The following is a 12,321-nucleotide window of genomic DNA, read 5'->3' on the forward strand; positions in this document are numbered from 1 at the left end:
TTAAAACTAGTTTACATCCACTTAGGTTGGAGTCATTAAAACTAGTTTACATCCACTTAGGTTGGAGTCATTAAAACTAGTTTACATCCACTTAGGTTGGAGTCATTAAAACTAGTTTACATACACTTAGGTTGGAGTCATTAAAACTAGTTTACATCCACTCAGGTTGGAGTCATTAAAACTAGTTTACATCCACTTAGGTTGGAGTCATTAAAACTAGTTTACATCCACTTAGGTTGGAGTCATTAAAACTAGTTTACATACACTTAGGTTGGAGTCATTAAAACTAGTTTACATACACTTAGGTTGGTCATTAAAACTAGTTTACATCCACTTAGGTTGGAGTCATTAAAACTAGTTTACATCCACTTAGGTTGGAGTCATTAAAACTAGTTTACATACACTTAGGTTGGAGTCATTAAAACTAGTTTACATCCACTCAGGTTGGAGTCATTAAAACTAGTTTACATCGACTTAGGTTGGAGTCATTAAAACTAGTTTACATCCACTTAGGTTGGAGTCATTAAAACTAGTTTACATCCACTTAGGTTGGAGTCATTAAAACTAGTTTACATCCACTTAGGTTGGAGTCATTAAAACTAGTTTACATACACTTAGGTTGGAGTCATTAAAACTAGTTTACATCCACTCAGGTTGGAGTCATTAAAACTAGTTTACATCGACTTAGGTTGGAGTCATTAAAACTAGTTTACATCGACTTAGGTTGGAGTCATTAAAACTAGTTTACATCGACTTAGGTTGGAGTCATTAAAACTAGTTTACATCCACTTAGGTTGGAGTCATTAAAACTAGTTTACATCCACTTAGGTTGGAGTCATTAAAACTAGTTTACATCCACTTAGGTTGGAGTCATTAAAACTAGTTTACATACACTCAGGTTGGAGTCATTAAAACTAGTTTACATACACTCAGGTTGGAGTCATTAAAACTAGTTTACATACACTCAGGTTGGAGTCATTAAAACTAGTTTACATACACTTAGGTTGGAGTCATTAAAACTAGTTTACATCCACTTAGGTTGGAGTCATTAAAACTAGTTTACATACACTTAGGTTGGAGTCATTAAAACTAGTTTACATACACTTAGGTTGGAGTCATTAAAACTAGTTTACATACACTTAGGTTGGAGTCATTAAAACTAGTTTACATCCACTTAGGTTGGAGTCATTAAAACTAGTTTACATCCACTTAGGTTGGAGTCATTAAAACTAGTTTACATCCACTTAGGTTGGAGTCATTAAAACTAGTTTACATCCACTTAGGTTGGAGTCATTAAAACTAGTTTACATACACTTAGGTTGGAGTCATTAAAACTAGTTTACATCCACTCAGGTTGGAGTCATTAAAACTAGTTTACATCCACTTAGGTTGGAGTCATTAAAACTAGTTTACATCCACTTAGGTTGGAGTCATTAAAACTAGTTTACATCCACTTAGGTTGGAGTCATTAAAACTAGTTTACATCCACTTAGGTTGGAGTCATTAAAACTAGTTTACATCCACTTAGGTTGGAGTCATTAAAACTAGTTTACATCCACTTAGGTTGGAGTCATTAAAACTAGTTTACATACACTTAGGTTGGAGTCATTAAAACTAGTTTACATCCACTCAGGTTGGAGTCATTAAAACTAGTTTACATCCACTCAGGTTGGAGTCATTAAAACTAGTTTACATCCACTTAGGTTGGAGTCATTAAAACTAGTTTACATCCACTTAGGTTGGAGTCATTAAAACTAGTTTACATCCACTTAGGTTGGAGTCATTAAAACTAGTTTACATCCACTTAGGTTGGAGTCATTAAAACTAGTTTACATCCACTTAGGTTGGAGTCATTAAAACTAGTTTACATCCACTTAGGTTGGAGTCATTAAAACTAGTTTACATCCACTTAGGTTGGGGTCATTAAAACTAGTTTACATCCACTCAGGTTGGAGTCATTAAAACTAGTTTACATACACTTAGGTTGGGGTCATTAAAACTAGTTTACATCCACTTAGGTTGGAGTCATTAAAACTAGTTTACATCCACTTAGGTTGGAGTCATTAAAACTAGTTTACATCCACTTAGGTTGGAGTCATTAAAACTAGTTTACATCCACTTAGGTTGGAGTCATTAAAACTAGTTTACATCCACTTAGGTTGGAGTCATTAAAACTAGTTTACATACACTTAGGTTGGAGTCATTAAAACTAGTTTACATCCACTCAGGTTGGAGTCATTAAAACTAGTTTACATCCACTCAGGTTGGAGTCATTAAAACTAGTTTACATACACTTAGGTTGGAGTCATTAAAACTAGTTTACATCCACTTAGGTTGGAGTCATTAAAACTAGTTTACATCCACTTAGGTTGGAGTCATTAAAACTAGTTTACATCCACTTAGGTTGGAGTCATTAAAACTAGTTTACATCCACTTAGGTTGGAGTCATTAAAACTAGTTTACATCCACTTAGGTTGGAGTCATTAAAACTAGTTTACATACACTTAGGTTGGAGTCATTAAAACTAGTTTACATCCACTCAGGTTGGAGTCATTAAAACTAGTTTACATACACTTAGGTTGGAGTCATTAAAACTAGTTTACATCCACTTAGGTTGGAGTCATTAAAACTAGTTTACATCCACTTAGGTTGGAGTCATTAAAACTAGTTTACATCCACTTAGGTTGGAGTCATTAAAACTAGTTTACATACACTTAGGTTGGAGTCATTAAAACTAGTTTACATCCACTCAGGTTGGAGTCATTAAAACTAGTTTACATCCACTTAGGTTGGAGTCATTAAAACTAGTTTACATCCACTTAGGTTGGAGTCATTAAAACTAGTTTACATCCACTTAGGTTGGAGTCATTAAAACTAGTTTACATCCACTTAGGTTGGAGTCATTAAAACTAGTTTACATACACTTAGGTTGGAGTCATTAAAACTAGTTTACATCCAGGTTGGAGTCATTAAAACTAGTTTACATCCACTTAGGTTGGAGTCATTAAAACTAGTTTACATCCACTAGGTTGGAGTCATTAAAACTAGTTTACATCCACTTAGGTTGGAGTCATTAAAACTAGTTTACATCCACTTAGGTTGGAGTCATTAAAACTAGTTTACATCCACTTAGGTTGGAGTCATTAAAACTAGTTTACATCCACTTAGGTTGGAGTCATTAAAACTAGTTTACATCCACTTAGGTTGGAGTCATTAAAACTAGTTTACATCCACTTAGGTTGGAGTCATTAAAACTAGTTTACATCCACTTAGGTTGGAGTCATTAAAACTAGTTTACATCCACTTAGGTTGGAGTCATTAAAACTAGTTTACATCCACTTAGGTTGGAGTCATTAAAACTAGTTTACATCCACTTAGGTTGGAGTCATTAAAACTAGTTTACATCCACTTAGGTTGGAGTCATTAAAACTAGTTTACATCCACTTAGGTTGGAGTCATTAAAACTAGTTTACATCCACTTAGGTTGGAGTCATTAAAACTAGTTTACATCCACTTAGGTTGGAGTCATTAAAACTAGTTTACATCCACTTAGGTTGGAGTCATTAAAACTAGTTTACATCCACTTAGGTTGGAGTCATTAAAACTAGTTTACATAAAACACTTAGGTTGGAGTCATTAAAACTAGTTTACATCCACTCAGGTTGGAGTCATTAAAACTAGTTTACATCCACTCAGGTTGGAGTCATTAAAACTAGTTTACATACACTTAGGTTGGAGTCATTAAAACTAGTTTACATCCACTTAGGTTGGAGTCATTAAAACTAGTTTACATCCACTTAGGTTGGAGTCATTAAAACTAGTTTACATCCACTTAGGTTGGAGTCATTAAAACTAGTTTACATCCACTTAGGTTGGAGTCATTAAAACTAGTTTACATCCACTTAGGTTGGAGTCATTAAAACTAGTTTACATCCACTTAGGTTGGAGTCATTAAAACTAGTTTACATCCACTCAGGTTGGAGTCATTAAAACTAGTTTACATACACTTAGGTTGGGGTCATTAAAACTAGTTTACATCCACTTAGGTTGGAGTCATTAAAACTAGTTTACATCCACTTAGGTTGGAGTCATTAAAACTAGTTTACATCCACTTAGGTTGGAGTCATTAAAACTAGTTTACATCCACTTAGGTTGGAGTCATTAAAACTAGTTTACATCCACTTAGGTTGGAGTCATTAAAACTAGTTTACATACACTTAGGTTGGAGTCATTAAAACTAGTTTACATCCACTCAGGTTGGAGTCATTAAAACTAGTTTACATCCACTCAGGTTGGAGTCATTAAAACTAGTTTACATACACTTAGGTTGGAGTCATTAAAACTAGTTTACATCCACTTAGGTTGGAGTCATTAAAACTAGTTTACATCCACTTAGGTTGGAGTCATTAAAACTAGTTTACATCCACTTAGGTTGGAGTCATTAAAACTAGTTTACATCCACTTAGGTTGGAGTCATTAAAACTAGTTTACATCCACTTAGGTTGGAGTCATTAAAACTAGTTTACATCCACTTGGAGTCATTAAAACTAGGTTGGTTGGAGTCATTAAAACTAGTTTACATCCACTTAGGTTGGAGTCATTAAAACTAGTTTACATACACTTAGGTTGGAGTCATTAAAACTAGTTTACATCCACTTAGGTTGGAGTCATTAAAACTAGTTTACATCCACTTAGGTTGGAGTCATTAAAACTAGTTTACATACACTTAGGTTGGAGTCATTAAAACTAGTTTACATACACTTAGGTTGGAGTCATTAAAACTAGTTTACATACACTTAGGTTGGAGTCATTAAAACTAGTTTACATACACTTAGTTGGAGTCATTAAAACTAGTTTACATACACTTAGGTTGGAGTCATTAAAACTAGTTTACATACACTTAGGTTGGAGTCATTAAAACTAGTTTACATCCACTTAGGTTGGAGTCATTAAAACTAGTTTACATACACTTAGGTTGGAGTCATTAAAACTAGTTTACATACACTTAGGTTGGAGTCATTAAAACTAGTTTACATACACTTAGGTTGGAGTCATTAAAACTAGTTTACATCCACTTAGGTTGGAGTCATTAAAACTAGTTTACATCCACTTAGGTTGGAGTCATTAAAACTAGTTTACATACACACTAGGTTGGAGTCATTAAAACTAGTTTACATACACTTAGGTTGGAGTCATTAAAACTAGTTTACATCCACTTAGGTTGGAGTCATTAAAACTAGTTTACATCCACTTAGGTTGGAGTCATTAAAACTAGTTTACATCCACTTAGGTTGGAGTCATTAAAACTAGTTTACATCCACTTAGGTTGGAGTCATTAAAACTAGTTTACATCCACTTAGGTTGGAGTCATTAAAACTAGTTTACATCCACTTAGGTTGGAGTCATTAAAACTAGTTTACATCCACTTAGGTTGGAGTCATTAAAACTAGTTTACATCCACTTAGGTTGGAGTCATTAAAACTAGTTTACATCCACTTAGGTTGGAGTCATTAAAACTAGTTTACATCCACTTAGGTTGGAGTCATTAAAACTAGTTTACATCCACTTAGGTTGGAGTCATTAAAACTAGTTTACATCCACTTAGGTTGGAGTCATTAAAACTAGTTTACATCCACTCAGGTTGGAGTCATTAAAACTAGTTTACATCCACTTAGGTTGGAGTCATTAAAACTAGTTTACATCCACTTAGGTTGGAGTCATTAAAACTAGTTTACATCCACTTAGGTTGGAGTCATTAAAACTAGTTTACATACACTTAGGTTGGAGTCATTAAAACTAGTTTACATACACTTAGGTTGGTTTACATACACTTAGGTTGGAGTCATTAAAACTAGTTTACATACACTTAGGTTGGAGTCATTAAAACTAGTTTACATCCACTTAGGTTGGAGTCATTAAAACTAGTTTACATCCACTTAGGTTGGAGTCATTAAAACTAGTTTACATACACCTAGGTTGGAGTCATTAAAACTAGTTTACATACACTTAGGTTGGAGTCATTAAAACTAGTTTACATCCACTTAGGTTGGAGTCATTAAAACTAGTTTACATCCACTTAGGTTGGAGTCATTAAAACTAGTTTACATCCACTTAGGTTGGAGTCATTAAAACTAGTTTACATCCACTTAGGTTGGAGTCATTAAAACTAGTTTACATCCACTTAGGTTGGAGTCATTAAAACTAGTTTACATCCACTTAGGTTGGAGTCATTAAAACTAGTTTACATACTTAGGTTGGAGTCATTAAAACTAGTTTACATCCACTCAGGTTGGAGTCATTAAAACTAGTTTACATCCACTTAGGTTGGAGTCATTAAAACTAGTTTACATCCACTTAGGTTGGAGTCATTAAAACTAGTTTACATACACTCAGGTTGGAGTCATTAAAACTAGTTTACATCCACTTAGGTTGGAGTCATTAAAACTAGTTTACATCCACTCAGGTTGGAGTCATTAAAACTAGTTTACATACACTTAGGTTGGAGTCATTAAAACTAGTTTACATCCACTCAGGTTGGAGTCATTAAAACTAGTTTACATACACTCAGGTTGGAGTCATTAAAACTAGTTTACATCCACTTAGGTTGGAGTCATTAAAACTAGTTTACATACACTTAGGTTGGAGTCATTAAAACTAGTTTACATACACTTAGGTTGGAGTCATTAAAACTAGTTTACATCCACTTAGGTTGGAGTCATTAAAACTAGTTTACATCCACTTAGGTTGGAGTCATTAAAACTAGTTTACATCCACTTAGGTTGGAGTCATTAAAACTAGTTTACATCCACTTAGGTTGGAGTCATTAAAACTAATTTACATCCACTCAGGTTGGAGTCATTAAAACTAGTTTACATCCACTTAGGTTGGAGTCATTAAAACTAGTTTACATCCACTTAGGTTGGAGTCATTAAAACTAGTTTACATCCACTCAGGTTGGAGTCATTAAAACTAGTTTACATCCACTCAGGTTGGAGTCATTAAAACTAGTTTACATCCACTCAGGTTGGAGTCATTAAAACTAGTTTACATCCACTCAGGTTGGAGTCATTAAAACTAGTTTACATCCACTCAGGTTGGAGTCATTAAAACTAGTTTACATCCACTCAGGTTGGAGTCATTAAAACTAGTTTACATCCACTCAGGTTGGAGTCATTAAAACTAGTTTACATCCACTCAGGTTGGAGTCATTAAAACTAGTTTACATCCACTTAGGTTGGAGTCATTAAAACTAGTTTACATCCACTCAGGTTGGAGTCATTAAAACTAGTTTACATCCACTTAGGTTGGAGTCATTAAAACTAGTTTACATCCACTTAGGTTGGAGTCATTAAAACTAGTTTACATCCACTCAGGTTGGAGTCATTAAAACTAGTTTACATCCACTCAGGTTGGAGTCATTAAAACTAGTTTACATCCACTCAGGTTGGAGTCATTAAAACTAGTTTACATCCACTCAGGTTGGAGTCATTAAAACTAGTTTACATTTACATCAGGGTTGGAGTCATTAAAACTAGTTTACATCCACTCAGGTTGGAGTCATTAAAACTAGTTTACATCCACTCAGGTTGGAGTCATTAAAACTAGTTTACATCCACTCAGGTTGGAGTCATTAAAACTAGTTTACATCCACTCAGGTTGGAGTCATTAAAACTAGTTTACATCCACTCAGGTTGGAGTCATTAAAACTAGTTTACATCCACTTAGGTTGGAGTCATTAAAACTAGTTTACATCCACTTAGGTTGGAGTCATTAAAACTAGTTTACATCCACTTAGGTTGGAGTCATTAAAACTAGTTTACATCCACTTAGGTTGGAGTCATTAAAACTAGTTTACATCCACTTAGGTTGGAGTCATTAAAACTAGTTTACATCCACTTAGGTTGGAGTCATTAAAACTAGTTTACATCCACTTAGGTTGGAGTCATTAAAACTAGTTTACATCCACTTAGGTTGGAGTCATTAAAACTAGTTTACATACACTCAGGTTGGAGTCATTAAAACTAGTTTACATACACTTAGGTTGGAGTCATTAAAACTAGTTTACATCCACTCAGGTTGGAGTCATTAAAACTAGTTTACATCCACTCAGGTTGGAGTCATTAAAACTAGTTTACATCCACTTAGGTTGGAGTCATTAAAACTAGTTTACATCCACTTAGGTTGGAGTCATTAAAACTAGTTTACATCCACTCAGGTTGGAGTCATTAAAACTAGTTTACATCCACTCAGGTTGGAGTCATTAAAACTAGTTTACATCCACTCAGGTTGGAGTCATTAAAACTAGTTTACATCCACTCAGGTTGGAGTCATTAAAACTAGTTTACATCCACTCAGGTTGGAGTCATTAAAACTAGTTTACATCCACTTAGGTTGGAGTCATTAACTAGTTTACATACACGCAAAACTAGTTTACATCACTTAGGTTGGAGTCATTAACACTAGTTTACATCCACTCAGGTTGGAGTCATTAAAACTAGTTTACATACACTCAGGTTGGAGTCATTAACACTAGTTTACATCCACTCAGGTTGGAGTCATTAAAACTAGTTTACATACACTCAGGTTGGAGTCATTAACACTAGTTTACATCCACTCAGGTTGGAGTCATTAAAACTAGTTTACATCCACTTAGGTTGGAGTCATTAAAACTAGTTTACATCCACTCAGGTTGGAGTCATTAAAACTAGTTTACATCCACTTAGGTTGGAGTCATTAAAACTAGTTTACATCCACTTAGGTTGGAGTCATTAAAACTAGTTTACATCCACTTAGGTTGGAGTCATTAAAACTAGTTTACATCCACTTAGGTTGGAGTCATTAAAACTAGTTTACATCCACTTAGGTTGGAGTCATTAAAACTAGTTTACATCCACTTAGGTTGGAGTCATTAAAACTAGTTTACATACACTTAGGTTGGAGTCATTAAAACTAGTTTACATACACTCAGGTTGGAGTCATTAAAACTAGTTTACATCCACTTAGGTTGGAGTCATTAAAACTAGTTTACATCCACTTAGGTTGGAGTCATTAAAACTAGTTTACATCCACTTAGGTTGGAGTCATTAAAACTAGTTTACATCCACTTAGGTTGAGTCATTAAAACTAGTTTACATCCACTTAGGTTGGAGTCATTAAAACTAGTTTACATCCACTTAGGTTGGAGTCATTAAAACTAGTTTACATCCACTTAGGTTGGAGTCATTAAAACTAGTTTACATCCACTTAGGTTGGAGTCATTAAAACTAGTTTACATCCACTTAGGTTGGAGTCATTAAAACTAGTTTACATACACTTAGGTTTACATTTACATACTCTCAGGTTGGAGTCATTAAAACTAGTTTACATCCACTTAGGTTGGAGTCATTAAAACTAGTTTACATACACTCAGGTTGGAGTCATTAAAACTAGTTTACATCCACTTAGGTTGGAGTCATTAAAACTAGTTTACATCCACTTAGGTTGGAGTCATTAAAACTAGTTTACATCCACTTAGGTTGGAGTCATTAAAACTAGTTTACATACACTTAGGTTGGAGTCATTAAAACTAGTTTACATCCACTTAGGTTGGAGTCATTAAAACTAGTTTACATCCACTTAGGTTGGAGTCATTAAAACTAGTTTACATCCACTTAGGTTGGAGTCATTAAAACTAGTTTACATACACTTAGGTTGGAGTCATTAAAACTAGTTTACATACACTCAGGTTGGAGTCATTAAAACTAGTTTACATCCACTTAGGTTGGAGTCATTAAAACTAGTTTACATCCACTCAGGTTGGAGTCATTAAAACTAGTTTACATCCACTTAGGTTGGAGTCATTAAAACTAGTTTACATCCACTTAGGTTGGAGTCATTAAAACTAGTTTACATCCACTTAGGTTGGAGTCATTAAAACTAGTTTACATCCACTCAGGTTGGAGTCATTAAAACTAGTTTACATCCACTTAGGTTGGAGTCATTAAAACTAGTTTACATACACTTAGGTTGGAGTCATTAAAACTAGTTTACATCCACTTAGGTTGGAGTCATTAAAACTAGTTTACATACACTCAGGTTGGAGTCATTAAAACTAGTTTACATCCACTCAGGTTGGAGTCATTAAAACTAGTTTACATCCACTTAGGTTGGAGTCATTAAAACTAGTTTACATCCACTTAGGTTGGAGTCATTAAAACTAGTTTACATCCACTTAGGTTGGAGTCATTAAAACTAGTTTACATCCACTTAGGTTGGAGTCATTAAAACTAGTTTACATCCACTTAGGTTGGAGTCATTAAAACTAGTTTACATCCACTTAGGTTGGAGTCATTAAAACTAGTTTACATCCACTTAGGTTGGAGTCATTAAAACTAGTTTACATCCACTTAGGTTGGAGTCATTAAAACTAGTTTACATCCACTTAGGTTGGAGTCATTAAAACTAGTTTACATCCACTTAGGTTGGAGTCATTAAAACTAGTTTACATCCACTTAGGTTGGAGTCATTAAAACTAGTTTACATCCACTTAGGTTGGAGTCATTAAAACTAGTTTACATCCACTTAGGTTGGAGTCATTAAAACTAGTTTACATCCACTTAGGTTGGAGTCATTAAAACTAGTTTACATCCACTTAGGTTGGAGTCATTAAAACTAGTTTACATCCACTTAGGTTGGAGTCATTAAAACTAGTTTACATCCACTTAGGTTGGAACTAGTCATTAAAAAAACTAGTTTACATCCACTTAGGTTGGAGTCATTAAAACTAGTTTACATCCACTTAGTTTACATTGGTCATTAAAACTAGTTTACATCCACTCAGGTTGGAGTCATTAAAACTAGTTTACATCCACTTAGGTTGGAGTCATTAAAACTAGTTTACATCCACTTAGGTTGGAGTCATTAAAACTAGTTTACATCCACTCAGGTTGGAGTCATTAAAACTAGTTTACATCCACTCAGGTTGGAGTCATTAAAACTAGTTTACATCCACTCAGGTTGGAGTCATTAAAACTAGTTTACATCCACTCAGGTTGGAGTCATTAAAACTAGTTTACATCCACTCAGGTTGGAGTCAGATGCTTATCTGTATTCATAGATTAGGGCCTAGTTATAATAATAATATAATAGTTATAAGTTATAGTTATAAGGGCACAAGGTGAGACCCAAATGCAGACACAAGAGGCAGATGGTTGAGCTCTGATATTTGTCATAACAAAGGGAGGAGGGAAAGGCAGGTCGGAGACAGCCGAGAGTTGGTCAGGCTGTCTTGGTTGTCAGAACAGGCAGAATGGTCGGGCAGGCTTGGTTGTCAGAACAGGCAGAATGGTCGGGCAGGCTTGGTTGTCAGAACAGGCAGAATGGTCAGGCAGGCTTGGTTGTCAGAACAGTTAGAATGGTCAGGCAGGCTTGGTTGTCAGAACAGTTAGAATGGTCAGGCAGGCTTGGTTGTCAGAACAGTTAGAATGGTCAGGCAGGCTTGGTTGTCAGAACAGTTAGAATGGTCAGGCAGGCTTGGTTGTCAGAACAGTTAGAATGGTCAGGCAGGCTTGGTTGTCAGAACAGGCAGAGTGGTCAGGTAGATGGGTTCAGAGTCAGGACAGGCAAAGGTCAAAACCAGGAGGACTGGAAACAAACATAGACTGGGATGAATAGGAGCAAGGAAAAACACTGGTTGACTTGGCAAACAAGACAAACTGGCACAGAGAGACAGGGATAAATACACTGGTACAGAGAGACAGGAAACAGGGATAAATACACTGGTACAGAGAGACAGGAAACACAGGGATACATACACTGGTACAGAGAGACAGGAAACACAGGGATAAATACACTGGCACAGAGACAGGAAACACAGGGATAAATACACTGGTACAGAGAAACAGGAAACACAGGGATACATACACTGGTACAGAGAGACAGGAAACACAGGGATAAATACACTGGTACAGAGAGACAGGAAACACAGGGATAAATACACTGGTACAGAGAGACAGGAAACACAGGGATAAATACACTGGTACAGAGAGACAGGAAACACAGGGATAAATACACTGGCACAGAGAGACAGGAAACACAGGGATAAATACACTGGTACAGAGAGACAGGAAACACAGGGATAAATACACTGGTACAGAGAGACAGGAAACACAGGGATAAATACACTGGTACAGAGAGACAGGAAACACATGGATAAATACACTGGTACAGAGACAGGAAACACAGGGATAAATACACTGGGGAAAATAAGCGACACCTGGAGGGGGTGGAGACAATCACAAGGACAGGTGAACCAGATCAGGGCGTGAAACTAATGAATTTATT

General features: G+C 35.5%; 1 protein-coding gene across 2 annotated transcripts in view; it reads left to right on the forward strand.

Moving 5' to 3' along the window:
- The window catches only part of LOC124002203 (papilin-like), a 131,200-nt gene that overhangs the window by 109,512 nt on the left and 9,367 nt on the right, over positions 1 to 12,321 (forward strand). The window lies entirely within an intron of this gene.

The sequence above is a fragment of the Oncorhynchus gorbuscha genome, linkage group LG17, assembly GCF_021184085.1.
Source record: "Oncorhynchus gorbuscha isolate QuinsamMale2020 ecotype Even-year linkage group LG17, OgorEven_v1.0, whole genome shotgun sequence".
In the NCBI taxonomy this organism is placed as follows: Eukaryota; Metazoa; Chordata; class Actinopteri; order Salmoniformes; family Salmonidae; genus Oncorhynchus; species Oncorhynchus gorbuscha.